This window comes from Malaya genurostris, chromosome 1, assembly GCF_030247185.1.
Source record: "Malaya genurostris strain Urasoe2022 chromosome 1, Malgen_1.1, whole genome shotgun sequence".
NCBI lineage: Eukaryota > Metazoa > Arthropoda > Insecta > Diptera > Culicidae > Malaya > Malaya genurostris.
This window is the reverse complement of record NC_080570.1, coordinates 96,251,423-96,278,934: the sequence shown is the minus strand read 5'-3', so window position 1 is coordinate 96,278,934 and position 27,512 is coordinate 96,251,423. Positions and strand designations below refer to the sequence as shown.

The 27,512-nt window shown below is 34.7% G+C and overlaps 1 protein-coding gene across 1 annotated transcript in view; it reads right to left on the bottom strand.

Annotated features, from left to right (window-relative positions):
- Positions 1 to 16,296, bottom strand: part of LOC131425160 (excitatory amino acid transporter 3-like) — a 28,083-nt gene extending 11,787 nt beyond the window's left edge. Inside the window, exon 1 of the mRNA XM_058586785.1 lies at positions 16,167 to 16,296. The gene's annotated coding sequence lies outside the window, so the exon portion shown is untranslated. The remainder of the gene's footprint in view (positions 1 to 16,166) is intronic.
- Positions 16,297 to 27,512: the final 11,216 nt, after the last annotated feature.

The window sequence follows — 27,512 nt, the reverse complement described above, 5'->3', positions numbered from 1 at the left end:
AAAAGTCGTAAATCATGATTAAACAAGAAAACTTGTCGAAGACATGAACACTTTAAAATGCATTGGTGTCGAGATATGATGACTTGTTTGTTAGAGACTCCCAAAATCAAATTTTTCCATCATAACTTTTTCCAATTCATTTTTAGAATTTTCGAATGTTCTACAATTATATCTCAATTATTAAAACAAATCTTTTGTCAAAGGTTGCATATTTTTAAGTTTACAAACCTCAACAGTTTATTAAATAATTTAATTACAAAACACTATATATTCAAGTATCAATATCTCGAAAATGTGGAAATATGTATATGAGCATGCCTTTACAAAAAATCATCTCTTCTATGAGTTTTTCATCCATGTGGTTTCTCCAATACACCCAAACATCCATTTACGAACCTTATATATCTATGTATGTATGCTTACACACTCACTCATTTGCGTATATGTGTATATATTTATACATATAAATGATCGCTTTTACTTCACCAATATTTATATGTATTAGGAAATACAAATATTTGCACACATACGTACGTATAATAATACATATATACATATATAAGTTACGTAAATGGAGGTATGGGTGTATGTGTTTCCACTCAGTCATTGCAAAAACTGAACTTAGTTATGGCGACTTTGCTTGTGATGCAATATGGACGTGGAAAAAAGAGGTATGCCCTGTAATGCCTAACAAAATATTAATGATTTTGAGGTCCACATCTAATTGATCCAGTTTCAGAAGTGTAATGGGTAAGGAAACTTCTCTGTGCAACAATCCTGCATCTCCGACTCTTTCCTTTCTCGTTCGTAGATAATTTACCCCTCCTGCACTAATCTTGAATGCAATCACTCCGTATGCCATGTGTGAAATAACGAACCTTCGGTTATGATAGGATTTCCAGAAAAAATTCCTGAAAAAAAAATTATTGCCCTTTATCTCTCGGCCGATTGTTTCATGTAAGGTATCAAATGAAGGGGAAAACTTTCATATGGCAATGTTGTGGACTTACTGATTTTTTTTTGCATGAAATTGTTCTAGGAATACACGTCTGCTACTAATGGAATAAGAAGAAAAAGTCGCTTACACAAAACTATCGAAATCTTTTTCTAAAGAGGACGGATTGCAGTTTGTTGGATAGGTATCATCATGAGGGATCTATGTTTTGAAACATAACAAAATCAGTTCTGACAGATACTGTTAAAAAATCTAAGCATTTTTACACTATGCTTAACTCAGAAAATAAACATCATAAAGATCCCAAAAACATGCAATTGAAATTTGTCATTTGTGCCTAGTTTTTTAAACATAGGTCTAGGTCTCTGAGATCTACGTCTCCTAGTTCTGTATACAATTGCTCTAGACATCTGCTCAGTTGGTCGGGTTGAATCGATTGGTGTATGTAACACGGTCCACGGAAAATAGGGGAGAGTGGGGCTACTTGAACCACTTTTTTTGTTAATTGATATATCTTTTAAACTATTTAAGGTAAAATATGTTTCACCTACGGTTAATCAAAACAAACCTTTCTTTTCGATATTCAATGTAATCAATAAATGTAAATTCGCTTTTTGACATAAATAGCAGCTTTTTACAATATTATGTCAGATGGTTCAAGTATCCCCATACATGGGGATACTTGAACCACCCCATGGGGATAATTGAACCACCTTTAAGGAAAGAATAAAAATATATAGAAATATAAGAACAAATTTTTCTTATATTTTTGAACATGTCTCTTTTAAAAAAAAATAAAAAATAAATATCAGATTTATTTAGTACAACGTATGAAATGACTTTGTCTGCTTTTGTTTGAGAATACTTTTTCCTCGAGTTTTATACTTTCTTGGTTTAGCCATTGGAAACCCTCGTATGTTTTCTGGAGTCCTTGTATAAATTTACATTTATTTAGCATTCTATTGCCTTTTTTGGTACTATGGATGCCAACAGAATATTATCAATGTTAGAGAGCATGAGGTGCTAAAGCCTCTGTTGGTAAACTTACTTCCTAGAAAGTCTGATACAGAAAATGTTTGTGGATTAAAAGGAAAAATTCCTGTCTTTTGAAATGCAGATTTTATATTCGTTGGACTAATTGCATTGTCATGGGCAGCATTCACGCATTCTGCAACCTCGTAAATTGTAAATGGGTGCTGCAAAGATCTGCATGCAGAGAATGGTCGTAAGCTGTTTTAAATTAACTGTAAATAAGGTTCTGTCTAATGGTTGCATCTTATTGCGTGGTGGTAAAGTTAAAATTGTAATGCCATTTTTCTTTGCTAAATCCAAAAATCCCACTGTACAGGTGGCCTTCGTGGTTTTCGAAATATAATGATTTCAGATTTGTTCTCAACGCGTTCGAAAATTTAATAAAATGATTCAACACCTCTAAAAACTATTCTGCATTCATGCATCCTGTTTTATTTGCAAGGTCGAGTGTATTCGGCACACTGTTTTTCAACATTTTAGGAATGAAGTTATCCCGTGGAAATACCATCGCATGTGGTAGAAAACCTCCAGCAGCATTGACGAAAGTGGATCATGTAACCCCACAAAAAGTGGTTCATGTATCCCCACAAATCATTACAGATTGGAAGTGTTTTCAAGACGGCAAGAAATATTTTATCTTTTCAAACTTTTTGTGAAAATGAATGAATTTGTATGTATTTACGATAACAATTAATGTTATGCAGTTATGTACCACAGGTGGAAAACATTAATCATTTTCCAGAATAAAGTGAGGTCGCGATTCGTGCAGTTTCATGCAGAGAATATCTTTTATAATTAATAACAGTAACAACACGCGTCAGAAGCGTGCACAAATATGTGTGAGGTTAGGTTACCGATAGGGTTACCGGTACACCTTATGATCGTAGAAAAGTTTTTAGTCAGTGAAGAAATATCCCTAATGGTTCATGTATCCCCGTGGTTCAACTAACCCCACTCTCCCCTATATATAAAAGATAAAACGCCTGAGTAGGTCGTTGAAGCATAATGATCGCAATTCGTAAACAATTTTCTCAGATGTAGATATTTTTTGGGCGTACATGGTTGAAAAACAGTACCAATTTAATGATTTATTAATGTTCAATCATTGTTGTTTCGAGAATGCAAACCGTACCGTGGGTCAAATAACCGATAATTTTAATAAATGGAAAGTTCAAGGTGCTGACGAGAAAAACGAAAATGCTTTTTCAACTGCGCCCAAAACCCAATTTGCAATTTGGAAACCTTGACACAAAAAGGGTAATATTATGTGCTGAGCTACACACCAAAAAAATTTGAATTTTACAGGTGACTTAATTCCTCATACGATGTATTTCATAAAGACCTAATCTGTAATGGCAATGTTAGATAAGCTTGAATTTTACTGGTTTCGACTGTAACTTGCGTTCTGCTAGCAGGTGCGACTGTATGAATTTAAATGCACCTTTTACCAGCCAAGTAGATGCATGCTTCTGTGGCTCGGTCGATTAACAGACGTACTTGCGATCCAATGATCCAAGTCGCGACGGTTGCTCTCAGTATTCTTTTTTTTATTTCAATGAATTTCATGTATGGAGTTTTAGACACAATATTCTTCCACGTAAATTTGCATGAGCTGCGACGCTCCATTTATGTGCATCTAATAAAATGTAAAATTACAGGGTTTTTCAAGTGTGTATACAAAACATGTACTCAAGAGTCGCTGGAAAGTTGATATTTTCAGAAAATTGATGTTTTACGCTTTTATTTGGGAGAATGCGGGCCTTCCAATTGGCACAAAACTCGACATATTGAGATGCCATTTCTAGAATTTTGTGCGATGACAGGATCCGAATTTAGCAGATATGGATAACAGGCTGACATGGTGAAAATTTAAAGTTCCGGTGTCCTCGGAACAATATGATGCACGATAATTACGTTCTGTTGTTCTTTATAACAGTACTCATCGTTAGTTATAGTGCATTCTAATGATTTAATAAAAACAAAAATAAACAAGTATTTTTCTAATTGACTGTGCCTCCTCTAATTCAAAGAACCCTACCTCCGCTCCAACACCAGACCCCTCTCTCTACCCATTTCCACTCCTCATTAATCATTCGTAGATAATTTGCCCCTCCTGCACTAATATTGCATGCAATAACTTCATCTGCCTTGTGTGAAATAACGAACGTTCGTTATATTATAGGATTTTCAGAAAAAAAAATGTGAAAAGAAATTTTTGCAGATCCCTCGACCGATTATTTCATGTAAAAACCTGTACTATCACATGACAAAGTTTTGGCCATACTTTTTTTTTGCATGAAATTGTTCTAGAAATACACCGTAACGAGTTCTAAGCGATGCATAATAAAGTGATGTTTGCAAGCAAAGTTAAACACAATTTCCAAAGCCAAAGCCAATGTAAATGTTTCTAAACACGTGAGAGGCTGTGTACAGCATCTTTTCCATGACATTTAGCCACGTTTCGATCTTAGCACAATTCATTTTTCGTTCGATTATAGTATAGCATAGCATGATATCTTAAAAGTGATAATATTTTCGATTTCAAAACGTTTTCATGACTTGAAAGAGTCTGTGAATGTTTATAAATCGATGTCGATTCAAATTGCTTACAACTATAATTGATCGAAGAATTAAATTTTGTTTACCCAATTCTGTTCTCACACACCTTTTTTCTCATAAAAAAATAATTGTTTTTTTTTGTTTAAAAATATATTTAATACGAGGTCTGTTCAAAAAGTTCCCGGAATTTTTTAATTGCGCGCGTCTGGAGAGTCCGGTGGTCAAAATTTTTTTTAATTGTGTTGGTACATATGTCCCTAATGTATGGTGAAATTTTCAGCTGTATTCATTGTTTACATGCTGTCTTGTAGCGGCTGGTGTAGACGTGTTTTTTGAGCTCGGCGATTTTTGTTAGTTTAAACAATGGAAGAATTGAAGAATTTGTATCAAATTTTGCGTGAAAAATGAAATAAAGTGTAACCAAGTGTGCGAAATGTTACAGAGAGCCTACGGTGAGTCTGCTATGAAAAAAACAAGTGTTTACGAGTGGTATAAGCGTTTCCAAGATGGCCGCGAAGACGTTGAAGACGACGAACGCTCCGGTCTTAATTTTGATCAAAAAAACAAACGCATTACCGTCGCTCAGGAGCTGTTAAACGACGTCAACGACGATCCAAATTTACTTGAAAGGGTCATAACTGGTGATGAAACATGGGTGTACGGTTATGATGTCGAAACAAAAGCACAATCGTCCACGTGGAAGCACCCAACGTCACCTAGACAAAAATCGCCGAGCTCAAAAAAACACGTCTACACCAGCCGCTACAAGACAGAATGTAAACAATGAATACAGCTGAAAATTTCACCATACATTAGGGACATATGTACCAACACAATAAAAAAAATTTTGATCACCGGACTCTCCAGACGCGCGCAATTAAAAAATTCCGGGAATTTTTTGAACAGACCTCGTAAGGCATAGACGCCGTTGGCAATTTTATTTTCAGAGAACGCAAAATTCGTTCTACGAAACTGCACGAATATTTTGACAAGGTTTATATTAAATGACACGGACTTAGTTTGTTCAACCTCTTGGGAAGTGTAAAACATGACAAACTCCACTAATTGTATCTGAAAAATTGAGAATGTCTATGTGAAAAAATATGAAGGAAATTGAAAAGCCGCAGAATTTGCTCAATGTCTGCTGTTGAAAATGTTTGTTGTTAATAACACATAATGTATTAAAATATTTTATTAAAAAATGAACGATGCTGAAATATATTATTGAAATTTTTAAAACTTAATTGAAATTAAACTGATGTACAATAATATTCAAGTGCAGAATGATAAGAACCAGTGTTTGTTTGGAACAACCATATACCATAATATTCATTTTAAACCTTTGGCGACTTTCGGTTTATTGATGTAACCTATACAATATTAACATTTTCGGAATTGATTTGATGAGTTGGAGCCGGAAAACATTATATGTGGTTGTGCCAATACCCAAAATATTTCCGTTTTTGTATATATTGTTTGAAAACGCAATATGTATATTTTCGGAACAGATTTGATGAGCACGTGCCGGAAAGCAATGCTTGGGGTTGTTCCAAAACCCAAGATGGCGGCTTTCAATTCCAAGATAGTGATCCTCGGTTTATCGATATTCTTTGAAAACCCTAACAATAAAAGTATTTTCGGAATAGATTGGATGTCAGAATACAATTTTTGAGCTCGCTTCGAAATTCAATAAGGTGATTTCCGGTATATCGATATTTCTTGAACACCCTTACTCATATTTGTAAGGCTTTTCTGGGAATATCAATAAATCGGAAGTCGCCATCTTAGATTTCAAACGACCATAAACATAGCATTTCAGAATCTGATTTTCAAACCCGTTCCAAAAATACCCACATTTTAAGAGTTTTTAAGGAATATCAATAGACCGGAAGTTGCCATCTTGGATGTCGAAACTACCTCAAGCATCGTGTTTTTGTAGCTACACATCAAATCCGCTCTGAAAACATCTATATTGTAAGGATTTTCAAGGAATATCAATAAACCGGAAGTGGCCGTCTTGGATTTCGGAGAGACCTCAAACATCATTTTCAGGAATCTGTAGTGTTTGTTTTTGAATATCAATTACTCGGAAATCGTTTTCATTTCATTTATTCGCTTTTTACGGAGGTTCTTAAAAAAAAGTTTATGTTATTTGGGTTTTGCTTCGAAAATAAATTACGTTATTTGGTATTTGGCTTGTAAAAAGAGTTACGTAAGAAGAGTTAACGTTAAAAAAAGTGTACGTAAACGGTGGTTTGGGTAATAATTACGGGTTTGTTCATCACAATGTGAATAGACTCAACTCTTGGTTGTTACAGTCGTGCCCTGGGAGGATTCTAAGGGTCAGTAGGATCGTAGTGCTGACCATGCAACAGTTTTGTACGCTATGCATAGGTTGCGTAGTCTGTTGAAACAGAAGGTTAAATTCCATGGAAGGAATGTAATATCAAGGCTTTGCTTTGGCTTTTAGTATCGAAATATTCGTTATGCATTACACATATTCCGCGTAACGGTCCAGCGTGTTGTACACGCAAAAAATCCTAGTTGTTTGATACAACAAAACGATTAGTTGCTTATCAAACCAAAACAAATAGTTGTTTCAAACCGAGATATCATAGATTCGAACGAAATATGCATGATTTAAACTCGAATATGGTTGTTACATACAAATGTTGGTTGTTTAAAAAAAAAACATTGATAGAATCAAACCAGAATTCTTCTTGTCGCCATATCAACAAAAAAAATTCTTTAGAATTACCCGGAATTTACTTATGCTTACATTACTTTTCTGTGTATAGAAGTTTCTGCACTAATTTTGGTACAATGGAGATAAATAAAGCAATTCCAATTTAACTTTATTAAAACGCCTTCGATACGTCAGTGCAGTGCAGATCATGTAGAGAGTTCACTAATGAGTCGAAGACGAAGTAAAAAATAATATAAAACGGTTATTTGCTCTTAGCACAAAATTGGTTTTTGGCAAAAACTCCTAAATAATCTTTATTCAAACGTTTTCAGGAAATTTCTTCTAGCGTGACATGACTGTTTGTGCTCGTATTGTTCACAACAAGAGATGTTATTGTGAGCATTTTTCATTTCATTTAATATCGTTGGTTATCTTTGAACAATACTTTAAACTATTGACTGAAATGAAAATGATTGTTTCGATTCATTGAACTTCTATTCAGACTAACATTACGAGATGTCTAAGGTGAGTACCATTTAAGTATACTGCTATCGCCTGGTAACAGTGTAAACGGGAAATGATTCATCGATTGTACATTCGAACCTTTACAGTAGAATAGGAACGGGTAATTTTTCTATTTAAAGCAATTGAATTAGATATCGTCATACTACAAAAACCTGTTTGAAGAATGCAGTAGGCCAGACAATAAAAGATCCCAGTGAATCCGAGCATCGGACGCATCGTGCAAGAAAGCTTTTGACTGCGTTTCAAGCTTACATAGTGTATCGATAGAACAAAAGAGTGAAGAAATACCAATGCAGAGACCGGATGTCTTATACGCAGAGGATGGGATATATCGGGGTTGGATTTTCAACTCCGAACATAGGGCCAGAGTTTTTCTGGCCCTAAGAGGCGAATGACCTTAAGGTTAAAGCCTCTATGATCGAAACAAAAGAATGTTTAACACTATTTCACACCCTATCGGGAAGACGTCGGCTTGAAAATGCCTTGTTTGATATTCCTTCGCTCTGTTTCTCTAGCGATACATAATGTAAAAATAAAGCTTTCTTAGGACGACGCGGTTGATGCAAATGGTGCAGAATTGTCCGATGACGGGCCGATCGAAGCGCTACGATCGGCCCCATATCGTGCTCAATCGGTCCGATAATCGGGCCGATGATCGGACCGATACGGGTCGACAAATTTCATAGGGATGTGAATTCATTCCTACCCAGTAAATCCGAACATCGGACGCATCGTGCAAGAAAGCTGTTGATTGCGTTTCGAGCTTGCATAGTGTATCGGTAGAACAACAGAGTGAAGATATACCAAAGCAGAGAGCGGATGTCTGATTACTCAGGTGATGAGATATATCGGGGTTGGATTTCCAACCTCGAACATAGGGTCAGAGTTTTTCTGGCCCTAAGAGGCGAATGACCGAAAGGTTAAAGCCTCTATGATCGATACAAATGTTTAACAATCTTTCTCACCCTATCGGGAAGATGTCGGCTCGAAAATGCCTTGTTTGATATTCCTTCGCTCTGTTTCTCTAGCGATGCATAATGTAAACATAAAGCTTTTTTTATGTCGACGCGGTTGATGTAAATGGTGCAGAATTGTCCGATGACGGGCCGATTGAAGCGCTACGATCGGCCCTATATCGTGCTCAATCGGTCCGATAATCGGACCGATGATCGGACTTATGCGGGTCTACAAATTTCACTGGGTAATGACAGAATAATCGATCATACCCAGTGAAATTTGTAGACCCGTATCGGTCCGATCATCGGCCCGATTATCGGACCGATTGAGCACGATATGGGGCCGATCGTAGCGCTTCGATCGGCCCGTCATCGGACAATTCTGCACCATTTGCATCAACCGTGTCGTCCTAAGAAATCTTTATTTTTACATTATGTATCGCTAGAGAAACAGAGCGAAGGAATATCAAACAAGGCATTTTCAAGCCGACGTCTTCCCGATAGGGTGTGAAATAGTGTTAAACATTCTTTTGTTTCGATCATAGAGGCTTTAACTTTAAGGTCATTCGCCTCTTAGGGCCAGAAAAACTCTGGCCCTATGTTCGGAGTTGAAAATCCAACCCCGATATATCCCATCCTCTGCGTATAAGACATCCGGTCTCTGCTTTGGTATTTCTTCACTCTTTTGTTCTATCGATACACTATGTAAGCTTGAAACGCAGTCAAAAGCTTTCTTGCACGATGCGTCCGATGCTCGGATTTACTGGGTACTGATACTAAGTTATCCGTCATACATTCCTATGAAAATTTCTAGAATAAGCCATCGTGAAAATGTTGCATTTGATTTCAAAATACAGATATTTGATAAACGATCGGATGCTCATCTATTATCCGTGCTTCTATTGACACTTTGAAACAAACTGACAAGTGCGTATTAGGACTATCATTCTTAGTATTCTTAAACAACAATAAAATATTATTGAGTAACAAGAACATTTTCCTTCGTAGTTTAAAATTTCCTGCTCTCTTCTAATTATTAATTGAATGGCTTGAAATGAATATGAATATTCTGTTTGTATATGCACTCTTTCCCTTCGTGAGCCTTTTTTCCGTGACTAGGGAGCTCCAAATTTGATTTGTTTGGTGCGAGGGTGCTTGAAGGATAATACAATAAAATATTAAAAAAAATTAATTTGCTCGTTCAATGTTTATGTTTCACTAAACATGGATTGGAACATGTAATGGGGTACACAGAAAAAATAATGAGATTCACACGACATGTAATTCAATGATACTTTGAAAGGGACATCAATTGAATTTAAAGTTAGAATGCCTTGGCTTTTCAATGAATTATACAACATATTTTAGTTTACGCTTAGTTTTGCTTTCAAAGTATATTGAAAAGTAGCTTTATTTTCAATTTCCTGCTCCAAATTTTTATGTGTGCAGTGATTATTTGGCAAAAGCACGGACTCTCTTCGAATAATATGACCGTTTAATTTAATTTATTCGATGAGCTTGAGCGACCGTCTTTGGTTGCTTGTTCGTTACTGGGATTAGCAGAAATTGTACAGAGAATTTCTAGATGATCAGACCTGGAACTGGCAAATCATCCTTCAGTGTATATTTTTGATAACCTGAAAATTTATTCATCAGTACCAGCGGGAAGGAATGTTAATCCAACACTTGTTGAAATTTACGCTTGATGTAAACTCAAGCATTCTGTGATGAAACAATATTACATCTATTAACATGTAAAAATAATGTTTGTGTCTGTATCGATGCTAAATTAACTGTGAAGTTAACGATATGACTTATCTTTACATCTTATCTTTACATTTATAATCTTGAAATACAAGCAATAACATGGAAGATTTATAATCTTGAAAGACAAGTAACAACATGGAAGAAGAAAAAATACCAAATAAAACTTTTCATAGAAGCTAGATGGAAATAGAGAAATCATTTGGTCGTAAAATTATGAGAAAATGTTAATGAGAAAACGTTGAAAAAATCTGATAACTGAAAGAAAAAAGATACTCATGCAATTGTAACCTTTTACGACGACATGGAAACAGGAACCCAGTGGATCTATTTTTGGTTAAGTTAAAGTTAAGTCAGGAAAGATAATTGGTGCTATCAATCTCCTAGTGGACCCCAACCAGCCGTTTAATTCAATTTATTCGATATTTAACAAAGCTGATGGTATTTTCCTCGAATGTGAAGTATCAGTCGCATGTGCATGTGTAAACAATTTCCTTCACACAAATTAGATCTGCAGAATAATCCACTAGAATCTTTTACTGTAGATGTTCTTGATTGCATACGTTCATCCTAAAATTTCATAAAATACGGATGTCGAAGTTACGAATATTTAAAGTTGTATGCTTTAAATTCCTTCAAGATCGGGTGCTTATTGTGCTTCCCAGAGAGACCAGTGAGTTTATTACTAAACATGATGAAAACTAAGAAATATAGAAAGATGTGATTTCTACTGGTAAGTAGCGATAATAAACGTATTTGGATTTTTTTTGGCCATTAATTCCGGTGCTTCCGGAATTGTCTTTGGTTGACGGTTTATTGCATTGCTAATCTGTATTGCATTGTACTTTATTTAATGTAATTTATAATAGCAAATAGCTTGATAAAAACAGTGTTTAGATTAACTAATGAATACCAACATACTAATATGATATTAGAAATGTATTATTTTTAAAGTGCTATGTGGATGCCACGGCGAAGAAAAACTTATGTATATTACCTATGAAATAAACAAATTTATGGGAAAAAATCTGCACAATAGAAAAATATACTGACTTCACTTATACATGTAGAAATTCTATTACATCGACGAACTAAGTCGAATAGTGTATTACACGTGGCTCTCTGCATCTCCGTAGAAAAGGCTTTCCGCTTGCAGGGATCAAATCAAGCATTTATAGGATACTGTATATCCAACTCATCAGATACTTTTTCTTGTTAATCTATACAGTGAAACAACTTCACATTTAAAAAAATGAAATGCTGACTGCTTGTTGCTAGTAAGATTCAAAACCTCACTAAAACGTCAATCCCTTATGTAGTTCGTCATCATGCTTAAAAACATGATCATTATTCAAATATGTTACTAATCGTTCAAGATTGTGATATCATTTCCTTGTATATTTACATGTTAGTAGAATCGGTTGATTAGTCATCATTGAGGAATATAAAAGCAATCATCTGTTCATTTAATTTTTGATTTATATATCCTCTATATACCACGGTATGATTTTACATATCAGCGTCTTACAGAAGTTATGGAATAGGGACTGGTTTTTTGCTTTATTTATTGATTGAGAACCGCGTAATATTCTCTCAGACAAATTAATGTTTTGATGTGTACAAAACTTATTTAAGGCTTATGGGGACCAGCGATTACATCAGCACATATTACAACTATTAGGATATACACATTAGTTCTTTGATTCGATGTATTTGTTTAGCCGCGAGCGTTATTACATTGTTGATTTTTGGCTTCCCTCGAAGCAGATCAAAATTTATTTCCAAAGCATTAAATGGCTACATGAGATCGCATTTTTCTGACCCGAAAAATAGATCCAGGTTAAGATGTTAATGTGTTAATAAAAAAAAACCCCAATCGCTTTGATCATAAAAATAAAACTTTTGGGTTTAGATGAAATGAAAATGCTCCAAAATGATTCAAGAATTTGCAATGAACTTATATGAAGTAATTGTTTGAGTTTATAACGACGGTGAATTGCAACAGTTTATTATTTCAAAATTTCTCACATCTTTTTGTGTAAATATTAAAAACGATGTAATATCCATTTTCATTTTTGATGAGATTAGCAATAGATAACACGTCTCCTGATATCGTATTTAATATTTCTCACGTAATTTTCTAACCACGATTTTCGAGAAACCAAATTTTGTGCAACTCCGAATTTCCAGAACAATATTATATAAATATTAATAAAATTTTGCATTTAATATATAATCGAGAATTTTGATATTTCTTCAAAACTATTCACCGAATCAGAGCTTAACTTATTGTTATTATAGAATTTAGAAATAAAATTTATTTATTACATTATTAAAAATGCAAATCCAGGTGAGATGTCACACCTCAGAGTAAGACGCCTAGCGTAGTGAACCTTAGAGGAAAGAGAATGTTTACATTTTTTTATGTTGTTTAATGAATGTTAGATATTTTTATTCAAGAAGATTATCATGCCATGTTGCGTCCATTGTTATATATCGACGAAAAAAATCGGTTTTTTTCCGATATAACAGCTCCAAATACTGCTCAGAATCATCAATTCGTTGTTGTTTTTGATCGATTGTGTGCTCACGCGGCACCCATTTTGCACAAAGCTTTCTCATATCCAAATATTCGTGAATAATATGTCCAACACGTTCCTTTGATATCTTTAGGGTGTCAACTATCTCGATCAACTTCACTTTACGGTCATTGAAAATTATTTTGTGGATTTTTTTCACGTTTTCATCGATAACAGCCTCTTTTGGACGTCCACTGCGTTCATCGTCTTCGGTGCTCATATGACAAGTACGAAATTTTGCAAACCACTTACGAATTGTTGCTTCGCCCGGTGCAGAGTCTGGATAACACTCATGAAGCCATTTTTTGGTATCGGCGGCACTTTTTTTCATCAAAAAGTAGTGTTTCATCAACACACGAAATTCCTTTTTTGTCCATTTTTTTCACAATAACAAAAGTAGCTTCACTCAAAATGCAATATCTCACAAATAATAATCAGACAGCTGTCAAATTTATACACGTATCTCTTGAAGGTTGGTACTAACTAAAATGGTATGGATTTAATTCTAGTGGCGCCCTCTCATAGAAACGATACGAACTTTTCAGCCGATCTGTTATTACCTATACTATTACATATGTTATTGTATTATTTCATACCAACAAATCGAAACGGTTTGAAATTTCAAACACAATTCTTCTTGTAAGACCTTCCGTACCGATCTCAATTTGTGAAAATCGGTTACGCTTTATCTGAGTAAAATGAATGAAGTCGATTTTGAAGTTTTCATGCCTACACTTCTCCTCAGTGTCGAATAGACAGACTTTCAGTGTGCGAGTTGTGGTACGACTGAACCAGATTCTCCTCGCATGAATCGCTCTCATGTGCTCTCGCCTTAATACTCCCAAGTGTTCATTGGCGCGTGCACTAATGAGAGAACACTTTTGTGATTTTTTGTTAATTTATAGAGTCTTGAGCTGGTCTTGCTATGATATCTTTATCGCAGCAAGGAATAACGTAAATTCAATTCAATTCTTATGCTAATTACACACCACACACAACATTGAGGCATCTAGGAAAAGAGGAGAGATGGGGAGTTGAAGAGGGCAGCTGCCCAGGCGCAACGTTATTTCGGGGCGGGAAGGGAATCATTGGGACTTTTTGTTTATCACCAAATCGATCTCTTGGAAAAAAAAACCTTTAAAAAGGTGCACACACAGACATTTCCGATCTCGTCGAGCTGAGTCGAATAATATATAACACTAGGGGTCTCGGGAGCTCCGATCAAAAGTCGGTTTCTCCAGAAATTGTATTATCTAAAAAATTCTATTTCTATAGAGAACCTTTTGCTTTTCTCAAAAGTCACCAATTATTTTCACTGAAATTTTAATGAAACTGAAAGTCCGCCATAACAACAGATTACTATAAAATTTTAATAGAGATGGTTCAATCATATCTGGAAAACTTAAAAAAAACAATTAAGTCTCTGTTGTAAGTAATTTTTGATGTTCGTTCCATAATAATTTTCTAGGGTGAGGAAGACGATTCTAATTTTGTAACCAGTGAACTAAAATTAGTTCTAATACAGACGATGTATTTGCAAATATATAGAAAATCGTCAATATTGTAGAATAGAATATAATAATACAGACTGAGCAAATGAGCGAACCACTCATAGCTGTCCAAAGCTGTTCATCCAGTTCATTTTGTAAGGTTGTGTTGTTTTCATGTGAGACCTGATGGATGAGATGATCTGTGAGTGAAGTGTAAGATGAAAAGTGTGCAAGAACGGTAATAAAGGGCACCGTTTCAGCTCAGGACTAACGATAGACCAATAGTAGAGATAAAAGTAGGATAACGATACCCTCATTTTTCTCAGCTTCTTGAGTCATCTCTGTCTCTGTTCGATAGATTGACTTCAAAAGTAAGATGAAATTAGAAGCATTCGCTTCAAGTTTTCGCGTCGCTATAACACCAGTATTGAACAATTTTCGAACTACTTTTTCTGCGGTAGTGCTTCACACATCCGAAGCAAAGATATTGTATTCGATTTTATCACAATGCAATAATTGAAAGTCGAGTAATCGCTAATCAAGTACCCAACCGGTAAACCTATTTAAAAGATTATTATTATTGTTATTACTATTACCATTATTACATTATTACATTACTATTACACTTATTACCATTACATTCCATACAAAGAATTACAAAAAGTGCTAAGAAACACGAGCACACAATTTACATTTTCACAAACCAGATCTACGACCATTTTCATTACAAAAACAACAACTAAACTATAAAACACAACTACACATTATAAGGACAATTTTATACAATCTATTTGAATCAGCCAAACAAAACAGTGGCCAAGTGGGCACCATAGCCCAGGAACGTTTGTGTGTTGATTTAAAATAGAAGCGCATAGAAGCAAATCTTATCAAAGGTCCAGTGTAGAGCTGAAGCAAGCGACTGCTGCCACTGTGACTACTTACAAAAAAATAATAGTGGCTTATAATTCCGTTTAACGAATTATCAATAACTTACGACAAACATACGAGTATGTGAGGTTGGGGGTAAGGTATTGGATTCATTGAATCCTTTGTGAAGGTTCACTTTAAAACTTATTTAAATATGAATTCATTATAAGTTACTCATCATATTGCAGTGTATGACTATAAGTCGTTGAAGTCGCAAACAAAACAAACAAGAAACCTATCACTGAGGATAAATTTTAGTCAAGTAGGTTGATATGGGCTCTTAATGCATTTCTCAAATTGATTAAAAAATTTTCTGTTTAATTATTAATGTAGACCAAAGCACAGAAGAAAAAAAAATATTTTGTAACAATGATTCATTTTTACAAATTATATGTAATTTGACTGCTATACGAAGAATAGTAATAGCTTAAGAATATTGGGCAATTTTGATGTGACTGCATAACAGAATGAAACAAGGTTATTTTTTGGCTTCCTGAAGCCTTTTCAATCTTCTCTCTTTAGCATAACTTTCACTTTTTGGTTCTTCATATGCACGTGCATTCATTCCGCAGCTAATTATCTTTTGAACTGACATTCGAAACGTGATGATCGCGAAGAATGCTCTGTTCAATTGATCGACACCACACACCACATGAAACACAGCTGATTGTACTGAATGTGATCAAAACTTACACGTTGCTAGACCAAGTTTCTGCTCGATCTAAGGGTCGCTCCACACTCGTAAACACTGTGAGGTACTTATATGGAAGCTTTTGACTAACGCGTGTGCACCTGAGAACTGTTTACACGTAACTGAAAGCTTTAGGTTCGTTCTAGCGTTAACCAAGGTGCGCACTTCGCTCGTGATGTAAAACTGCTTCTTTCAATTCGTTTGTTTGTATTAACGCGATGGCAATCACATTATCTTACTTTATTACAACTGACAAGAATGTGTACTTAAACATCAATAAACCATTGTACTTCGGAATGTCTGTTGAACTAATATCTATTGTGAAAAGAACAGTGTAGAATAGGCAAGTGTCTATTCTTCCTTATGTTTATAACATTCAATATGTGCGTATCATTAATGCGAGAACGACTATGTAAAGCTCAACCTGTTTACATTACCAGTAAAATCCAGATATCTTGCAACGAAAATTTTTGTTTCTTGACTTCGAAAGCATTTTATCATGTTACACTGGCCAGAGAAAGCGTTTTCAATTAATTTTGCAAAACAATTTTGTTACAGTAATTTTCTTCGATCGTTTAAATATTCTTTGAAAAAAAAAATGATTCCTGCTCTATGATAGAATGAAAATTTTCGACAGATAAAAAGATTCTTTCAAAATACATCAAGTGGAAAAAATTAAATTTTTTTATTTCTAAGATAATTTGTTGCACTGTCCAACCATAGTACTTCGCATTTTACTTATCTTTTTGATAAAAAAAGATCGTTTATTACATGGCTTGTAATATGTATTTTGGTCATTCCCATATAGAAAAGCTATGCAATCTCTGTAAAAAAAGACGAGAGTAAACAAATGCACTTATCTAAATCTTATTTTGATTATTCTCAAGTAGAGTCGCTGTGCGAAAGACTTCGATAGGCGATAATTTGACATGTTCGATGAAAATTCGGATACAATATCTTTACTGAGGCGCTAAGAATCGATACCGTAGAGAAAAATACTTCGAGAATTGCACACTACTCTGTTAAAGCGGCGCGAAAACTTGAAGCGAATGTACCTATTTTCATCTTACTCTAGAAGGGAATCTATCGATTTCACTCTAACTAATGGTTTTTCTATTTGAGCTGAGTACTGGACCTTAGATGAATGGGAGTACCGTTACCCTACTTCTGCAAGAAAACTGACGAAAACGCATGTTATAGTTGGTAAGTGTTTCAAAATGAAATTACATTTTTTCGGTAGCTGGCACCATAATCCAGAAAAGCATATCCCACTTTGCCCAACATTCTCCAATACATTACCACTAATTTCTACTGTATCGATTGATTCTATAGATATTTTGCGGCAAGAATCGACTGAGAGAAGCTAATGATATGAAATTGAAAAGCGTATAGAGTTTCCAAATAGAATCAGTTAAAAGCTTAGATAGAATAAAATAGACTAAGCTGGCTCATATACTCATAATCGGAAAGAAGAGATGAAATTTATTTTACCGTCTATGGTATTCTATGGTATGGTATGGTCAAGAAGCAAGTGTAATTTTCGAAACACTATGCTACTGACATTGGTAAAATAAATTTCAATGCTCCCCATCAGATCCACGCCTCGTTTCGGCAACCTTCTAAGTCGGAAGAGCCAAAAACACTATTTTCAAAATTTCTTGCATTTATAAGAGACATAAAAATTAACTCCAAATGGCTGAACGTGAATATTGAATATATTTATGTTGACAGGATTTACTATTAACTTATCTTCCTTTTTTCAAATTTGCTGAAGTTATTCGTGTCAACAGTTTCGCTGGGTCTATCTCAATACCGCTTTGGAAATTGAAAATGGAGTATTTATCCGCTATGAAGATTTTCTTTGAAATAATCATTTTTCCCAATTCTTGTTTGAAAACATAAACTAAGTTTCCGTTCCTTGTAACCCAGTTCCGATTACAAATGTTATCAAACCATTGGGATTGGAACTGAGCAATTCCAGCAATCAACAGCAGAAAAGATAGCAAAACTAAAATCGTCTTATTCTAATTTCGATGAAACGTTGCATACATCTTCAGTATGACAATATTTTGCACGGATACTGATTTTCAAAAAGGTAACTCGGAAATTGTTATTGGAAATCGATTTAGCGTAAGCATTAAAGACCGCCCGTGTGTTACTACTCCGTTATTGATCAGAACCAATTAAGCTGTTTTTCTGAATCAACTTGCCACATTGTGCAAACTGCGTTGATCCCTGCATGCTGATTAATACCGACGCCGCCCACGTGCGAATGCAGATCTACTTGGGAAGGAAGGATTGTTAGTTCAATGCATGTTGTTTCTAGAAGCCGAGAAATCCTTTGTATTTTCACATGCATCACAGGAAGAGGTTGTTTGTTAGTAAATTTTCAAAAAATATTATCATGTGTTTATTACTCTGGGTAGCTACCGGTCTACCAAGAATACGTTGCAATTTTATCGTGTTTTGTATTAATATGTGCTTTCTACTCAAATACGAAATTTCTTCCGAAACTCGTGAAACTCCGAACAGCCGTCTGTCGGGAGGTTCGCTTTCAATTCATACATTTAATTCTTCGTATTCTGTTATTTTTAATAGACAACCGTAATACTAGTTAGTCACCCTTGAGTCGGATTGATCTCTCCATTCGTGAAAATAATTAGTTTGTTATACTGAATACATGTGCAATGTTTCATTTTAATCGAAATATCTGAAGTCTGATAACCTTTCACACATTTATGGAATTGTTCAGTTGGATTATGTCGTTTTTGTTTGATATCAAACCTAATCTATTTTCAACGCCGTTGATATGAAATTCGAGTCAGTATTGATCTGATTCCCCATTGCGAACAGTACGAACCCAATTCAGACATTATAACCAATTAGCTTTAAACGAAAACGATATTTCACATACGTACCAGATACATTATCATCATATACACTTTATTATACATACATATACACTTTGTTAACTACTTCACATTAGATTTAAGTTCTCGAGAATCGATACAAGTGGAACGACCTTCTGAAAGTCCGTACAACTTTTTGGCTTCGCTGATGTTATTGATATTGTGACACGTAACCTTGAGAAGATGATGTAAACATACATCGAACTGAAAGCAAAAGCTAGGCGTATCGGACTGGCCATAAATGCGTCAAAAACAAGATACATGAGAGGAAGAGGCTTTAGAGAAGAAAAACTACGCCTCCCACCACGAATATCGATAGACGGTGACGATATCGAGGTGGTTGAAGAGTTCGTGTATTTGGGCTCAGTGGTGACCGCCAATAATGACAACAGCAGAGAATTTCAGAGGCGTATTTTGGTTGGAAATCGTGCGTACTTTGGACTCAGAAAAACCCTTCGATCGAGAAAAGTACGCCACTGCACGAAAATGACCATCTAAAATGACGCTCATAAGACCGGTTGTTCTTTATGGTCACGAACCCTGGACTATGTTGGCAGAGGACCAACGCGCCCTCAGTGTTTTCGAAAGAAAGGTACTGAGGATTATATATGGTGGAATGCAGATGGAAGATGGAACGTGGAGACGGCGTATGAACCACGCATTGCAACAGTTGCTAGAAGAACCACCCATCGTACGGACAGCTAAAATCGGACGTCTACGATGGACTGGGCATGTCATAAGGATGTCGGACGACAACCCAGTGAAAATGGTTCTTGAATCAAATCCGACTTGAATCAAACGACCGAAATTAGCTATACGCCTTATTCGTATTACTGTTTTTAAATTAGTTGATTTTAACAACAAAATTTTAAAAATAACTATGAAATTAGTTAAAATTAAGAAATTACTTTGCTGAAAAAAACTCTTATTTTTAGAGAATATGTTTAGTTGGCGAATACCCTGGACACAAACCAGCAATATTTCAATCTAACACGAAATTCTCATTGACAACTAATTTTGTTATTAAAATCAGAAAATTTGGTTTAATTGGTTTAATTAACAAGTTTATTAGCCAAAAAATTATGAGAAGTGTCAAAGCAAAACAATCCATTAAAAAGCTAAAAGGGACAGTCTGAAATTGCTTGCAAATTGTTTTGAAGTTTTTCACATGTGTTACGATATATCCATATAAGGAGTGTATCGAAAATAAGCTATCTACAATTTTTTCTTTCAAATTATGATAAAAAACGATATTTTATTCATACTAAAAATTAATCCTTTATTGTACGAGGTTAAACTCGAGCATAATGAAAACCGGATGAAATGTAAGTTATTCCTTTACGAATTTTCGAACTTTTGATCGAACGCTCTTCATCAAGTTCCGGACAAGTGTTGCATCGCATTTTTTGGACGCTTGAGCCCAAATTTTTTCGAACTCCTGCATGTTCCTAGCTGTCTTACCAGTCTTCTTGAAGACCCTTTTCACGGTTGCCCAGTAACGTTCGATGGGTCGAAGCTGAAGGCAATTTTATGAATTGATATTTTTCTCAACGAAATTTATACCCTTTTCCGCAAGCCAATTGAGAGTGGTTTTGACATAGTGAACCGCCGCTAAATCCGGCCAAAACAGTGGAGGTGTACTAACACATGGATCAAGAGAGACTAACAATGGAAACAACATTTTTTTTGCAAAATTTTTTTTTTATTCATCAACATAATTACCTTTTAGGGTGATACAATGGTTCCAACGTTTTTCCAGTTTTTCAATACCATGTTTATAAAAAAAATCTGGCTAAATCTGGCGAGTATGGGGGGTGGGGAAGCAGATCAAAGCCCAATTCGTTCAATTTCGCCATTGTTTTCATTGTTTTGTTCATTGCTGTTTTTGTTCCATCTAAAGCAATCGCGGCACCTGGAAAAAACCTTTTTCATGCTCAATTTTTCATGAAGGATAGTAAATACACTTCCATATGATATCTGTGTCATCTCAGCAATCTCACGGAGCTTCACTTTACGATCTTTCATTATAATTTTTGTCACTTCACTCACATTTTCCGGTGTAACGGCTTCCACAGGTCTACCCGAGCGTTCCGCGTCATTTGTGTCGGTACGACCACGTTTAAACTCGGCGAACCACCGACAAATCGTTGCTTTTGATGGACAAGAGTCCGGATAACATTTTTCAATCCATTGTTTCGCTTGCACGGTGTTTTTACCCATTAAAAAACAATGTTTTTTCAAAACACGAAACTCGGTTTTTTCCATTTTTAAACAAACTACAAAACGACTTTACTCCAACCTCGATAACTCAGCTGTTTCTGGTCGGATCGACTTAAAATTTTGACCCGTTTCAAGCAAAGGTTAGTACTCTAGAAAGACGTGGTTACTGGTTTACTACGAGCGCCATCTCTGCTTTAGTCTCGGGACTTATTGATCCATGTGTTATACGTTTTCCGTGGCATATTGCTCTTGATTTTCGAATATTTTAAATGTAGAATTTCAATATGCTTCTAATGCAATCTATATGGTTATATATTAGAGTTTATATTCATTCATTAATTAAATGAAAATTGAATGAATGTTTCGTGCTTAGTATAGGAATATTGTATTGTGGAAAATACACGTTAAACGAAAGTTTTCAATAGTTATTATGGGAGGTGTTTTCTTTCGATGTAATGAGTATTGTTATATAATGAGTTTTGGTTTTATTCGATTCGATTGCTGCGTAAATACCGTAACCTACATTTGATTGTATTTCATCCTCCATGTCGACAAATACGATTGTGCGATCCTATATTAATCTAAAACAAGGCATGACAACTGGAGGCTGGCTTTGTTAAAATTTTATATCAGAATGTTCCCGTTTCTGATTGGCTGATTTGATAAATCCGTCCAGATAATAAGAAAACTAATAGTTCCTGCTGCACGCAGAGAAATAGAACACATTGGATTCTGATATATTGATTCTTTAAGTCAACCGCAAACAATTGTTCGAATCAAATATAACTAGTTTTGAATTAAAATTCGAATCAAATAAAACTATTTTTGAATTAAAATTTGAATCAAATAAACTTCGTTTTGATTCGAATATAGTGAGGCAATGCATATTAAATTGAGATATGGATTCAAATTTCAAAATTTTATTGAATCAAATCACAAACATCAAAATTCAAATGCTTGTTACTGTACATCAAATGAAATAAACATAATATACTGAGTCTTAGCGTCGAATTCATGGATAATAATTAAAATTTTTCGTCCTTCAATCATTATCATTGAATCAAACATTTGTACTAGGTGGTTTTGTGATATTTAACCAAACTTTTGCTAAGATCTTTCATTTTGTTACATCATTCAAACAGAAAACGTCATTCGAGTAAGTAATAACTTTCGAAGCAGTTAACGAATTTAAACAATCTGCATCTTAATGCTATCGTTCGAATTTCGCGATACCATAACGAGTGCTTTCATAGGATAGGTAGGTTATGAATTACGTATGTTAAGGGAACTTACATTTGTATTCATTCCAGGGAACGGTTTTACAGTAGAGCTTTTGGAAATTATTCAACAAAAGGAAGTAGAGAAGTCAATACCGTAAGTGTGGTTAGCTAAGCGCACAAAATGCATTCAATAATACATAAAAATTTAATTTACAATAATTTCTTTTTAGATAACAATTCATTGATTTAAAAATAATGCATCATTGAATCTACACACAAGCAAGCCTGATTGTAAAAACAAAACTAATTTACTTTGAATCAAATACCAATTTTATTTGATTCCAAGTGAAATGATTTTAGATACTGGTGGAAATGAAATATATTTGAATTCAAAGCAAAATATAGGTGAATTTAATGCCCATTTTATTTATTTCTGTTCGCGTAAAAATAAAAATTATTTGCTTTGAAGAAAATATTAAACGTATTTGAATCAAAGGGAAATGAAAATAAGCGCTGATTCAAAATAAAATATATTTGAATTCAAAGTGTAATATATTAAAATTTAAAATAAATTTTTCTGCGTATGGGCTTATGGACAGTGTTTCAAAGCATAAGGGGAAACCGTGTTGAATGAAATACACGCTTTCAATTTTTTTTTTCATAAATACGTTTATTTCATAGGCAATATACATAAGTTTTTCTTCGCCGTGGCATCCACAATACATAGTAGTTTAAACCTAATACATTTCGAATATCATATTAGTATGTTGGTACTCATTAGTTAATCTAAACACTGTTTTTATCAAGCGAGTTGCTATTTTAAATTACATTAAATAAAATACATTTATTTTGTACATGATCTTATAACTATTTCAGGTTTGTTTGTATCAGTTCACCACTTATATTCAATATTCTATAGTTGACTATTGGTTGAACTCATGGAAGAGAAAACAGTCTAACATAAAATAAAATTTAAATTGGAACTCCAATGGATTTAATGAAATGATAAAGAAGTTTCATGTATGGAAGGTCACGACAAGCAAGAATGTCGCGAACTGGGACATTGGATAGTCTACCTTGGGTACGCAAGGAATTTATTAGTTGAGATCTGACATCACGAAACACCACGCATGTTTAAACAACATGGTCAATATCGCGGTAACCTTCGCCGCAAGCACAAATATTAGTCTCGGAAAGTCCAATTCGAAGGAGATGTGCATCTAACGTGTAGTGGTTGGACATGAGTCTGGACATCACACGAATGAAATCTCTACTCACATCCAGTCCCCTGAACCATGCCTTTGTCGATATTTTAGGAATAATTGAGTGCATCCACCGACCCAGATCATCTTTATCCCAAGAAGCTTGCCAGCTGGCAAGTGTTCTTTGGCGAGACGTGCTATAGAATTCGTTGAAAGCAATCGGTCTCTCATAAATCTCACCCTCAATAGCACCACGTTTGGCTAAACTATCGGCTCTTTCATTGCCTGGAATGGAGCAATGAGCCGGAACCCAAACTATTGTGATTTGATAATTATTATTCAATATGACGTTCAGGTACTGTTTTATTTTGCCCAAGAAAAAAGGTTCATTTTGGCAAGCAGCGTTTGAGCGAATAGCTTCAATTGCACTCAGACTATCTGTGAAAAGAAAATAATGGTTTGGAGATAATGTGACGATTACACTCAAACTATAATGAACTGCTGCTAACTCTGCTATATAAACAGATGCAGGTTCTTGAAGCTTAAATGAGACCGAAACATTATTGTTGAATATACCAAACTCAGTAGCCTCTTCAATTCGTGATCCGTCCGTGTAAAATATTTTCTCATAGTCAATATACCTGAACTTACTTGTAAATATTTTTGGGATTTCCATCGAGCGTAGGTGTTCCGGGATTCCACGCACTTCGCGCTGCATGGATGTGTCGAAAAATAAAGTTGAGTCAGGGAACGCTTTCAATTTGTCATAAGATGTTTGCGTCCCATGGTAAAATAGCAATTAACTTCAAATTGCAAAAAAAAATATTTTTGTGCATCGGCTCAACGAATTTTATTATAGTTACTATTACTATATAATTGACGTATTCCCCTATTGAAAGAATTTACTTTTATATTCTCATAGTTTATTTTTTATTTTGAAAGCCCAGATTTAAAATTTGATGCCAAACATAACCCAGTTTCCATCCTAAGTACTGTCAAACCGTTTGTTTGAAGCTAGTTTCGAACCTAGTTTCAACGTAGGAAATCGAGTCAGTTTCGAATCAGTTATATCAGTTTTGCTTAAACCCCCGTTGCTAAGTACGAACCTAACACAGTTTCGTAAAAAGGGTTTATTTGATGAAACTACCCTGGGTCAGTTTCAGTTTTCTCAAGCGAAAACGACATAAGTCAACGATTTTAATGCAATGTTTGCTTATTTATCAGGGAGTGCTTTTTTATAATAAAATTTTTTATTTGGCTCATTTGCTTTAGCTTAACGTGGCCGATTGTCTATAGGATATAGGAGAAGAAGAGACGCCGTATTGAGGGGGCGGCATACTCCCCTAGAGTTAGTAAAGGAATGTGAAGAGGGTGGAATTTACAAAATAATGATTTTGAATTACAATACATCATTCGTTTGTGGCACAAATTTTTTAGAGTTTTCTGGATCTTCACGTTCTTCAGATTGTAACGAGAGAGATTATCCTTGGCTGGGATGCTTTGTTGGTGTTCTCTGACGTTGATGTGGCGTATTTGGGTAGCTTTCAGCAACTCAGTCAGTTCAAGGCAGGTGCACGCTCCGAAGCATCGTTTATACAGGTCATACTTTCAACAGCGTAAAGAAGAGTGCGATAGAGCTGTAGACGAGAGAGAGAGATAGGGAGAGCACTAAATTTGGGCACAGGGAGTGCTTGAACGGCGTTAAAAGACACTATTATTCGGTTATCTACCATTAAACGGAATTCAGAATGCATAACAAATATCGTGATGCTGATTCAGCATATACATAAAAAAAGATATTAGAGAAATCAGCCACACCGAATTCGAATCAATTATAGATTTAGAACATATAAAAACAAAAAATTGCTAGTAAAATATCCATGATGTATAAAGCCTTATTTACGAAGAAAAAAATATAACCAGAAAAAAACACAACTAATGTTTCAATATAGAAAAACTAGATATATTAAAAAAATAACGCTAAATTTCTCAGAAAAAAAGAAAAAGTTGATGAGAGGAAAATTGGCAGAGATTACTAAATACATAGACCCAAGGAGTTCAAAGGGAAACAGGAAATTGGTTAGAAATTTTAAAAAAGCATACGAACATTGTCATATTGGCATCAAAAGCCGTAGCACAAAAGTTACCAGAAAACAATTTCAATACAACACTAACCACAACGAACTTTTAGTAACATGAAACAACGAAATCTAATTACACTAGATATTTTTAACACATTCCTACAGAAAAAGAACCTGGTCATACAGAAAAAGAACCTGGTCATACAAGGGCAAATTACTCTAAACTCCTAATCAACTCAGACAAATGAATTCCGAATAAAATCCAAAATAGCCTCACTTAATTCCGCACAATCCCTCCTAAAGTTTTTTAGTTCCACAGAATATCTCCTAAACTTTTGTCGTTAATTACTTTACTACTTTACTACTTTACTATGGATTCATTGAAGCCTGCGCAGTTGACTGAGCAGGAAGTAAAGCAAGTGTATCATTCCGGTTGGTTCGGATACAGAGTTCAGTATTGAATCAATTGCGGGACGTTCGCAGAGCCAATTTGTCCTCAAAGAAGAGTGATTGCGTCATCTTGCTGCTGGTCGTTTACTCGATTGCCTCGTCGATTAAGTACATTATTCATGCAAGCCCTTCTAATGGCTCCAAATGTTATCTAAAGAACTATAAAGATCGCTTCTTTACAAATCGGGGATAAAAATCATCAGTTTAGTGCAAATCTAGAAAACTTTGATTAGCCTTATGAATTTTTCGCAGTTCAAAATTCGCACCAAACGAGTGCGAATAAATTTAGCTTTTGACTGCTTTGCGTTCGAGAAAAATTTTGATAGCAAAAGTTTTATATTCAATGATACAATATATTGTTTCTAGGATTTACAATTGAATGTATTATATATGTGTTATTCTGGATAATACGCATGCTGTGTACCTTATTGTTTTCCAATAAAAAATGTATAGGGAAGTTATGGAATTTTTATTGTTACGATACTTAACAACTTATACATTCTATTGCGAAATAGTTGAATTCATTGAATAGTTTAAAACATTATATTGCTATGATTTTGGATGGTTTTGTTAGAGAAGGATTCTTAGTGTCAGTAGGATCCATAGTACTAGCCATGCAATGATTATGTACACTAAGAATCGGCTGCGAAGTCTGTTGAAACAGAAAGGCCAAATTCTACGAAAGGAATGTAATGCCAAGACTTTGCTTTTTGTTAGAGAACCTGGTATAATCAGCGACGCGCGGAAAGGAAGCCAAAAGGAACCAAACGAACCGTCAAAAGTTGAACCAAACGAGCAAAGTAAATAATCATTGTTTGTTGCTTAAAAATTCGAGAGGAGTTTTGTTATCAAAGTTAAACAATAGAGCAGGAATTCAATTTTTGAAATGTTAAAGAAATGTTTTCGTCTAATAAAGGTTTCATTTGAATTTATTGTTTTCATAATCAAGTAACATGGATCAAGCTACGTGTATACTTAACGAAAAAAGCAATCAAAATTATTTTTAAAATTTTCTGTTAATTCGCCGGAATCAAGTTTATATAATTTCATCCATTTATCTCTTAAGTTTGTATTTTAGGGAAATTGAAAAAAAAAACGAACAGCGGTAAACGTTCTATGAAATATTTAGCAGCACACTTCATTTTAACTTTTATATTTTCACTCTTCTAGAAAATCAAACCAAATACCAGCACGAATTCAAGTTTTTAAATTTCAAATCAAGAGTCATTTGCAGCTCACCAAACTAGCCAGGGTGCCCTCGCAAAT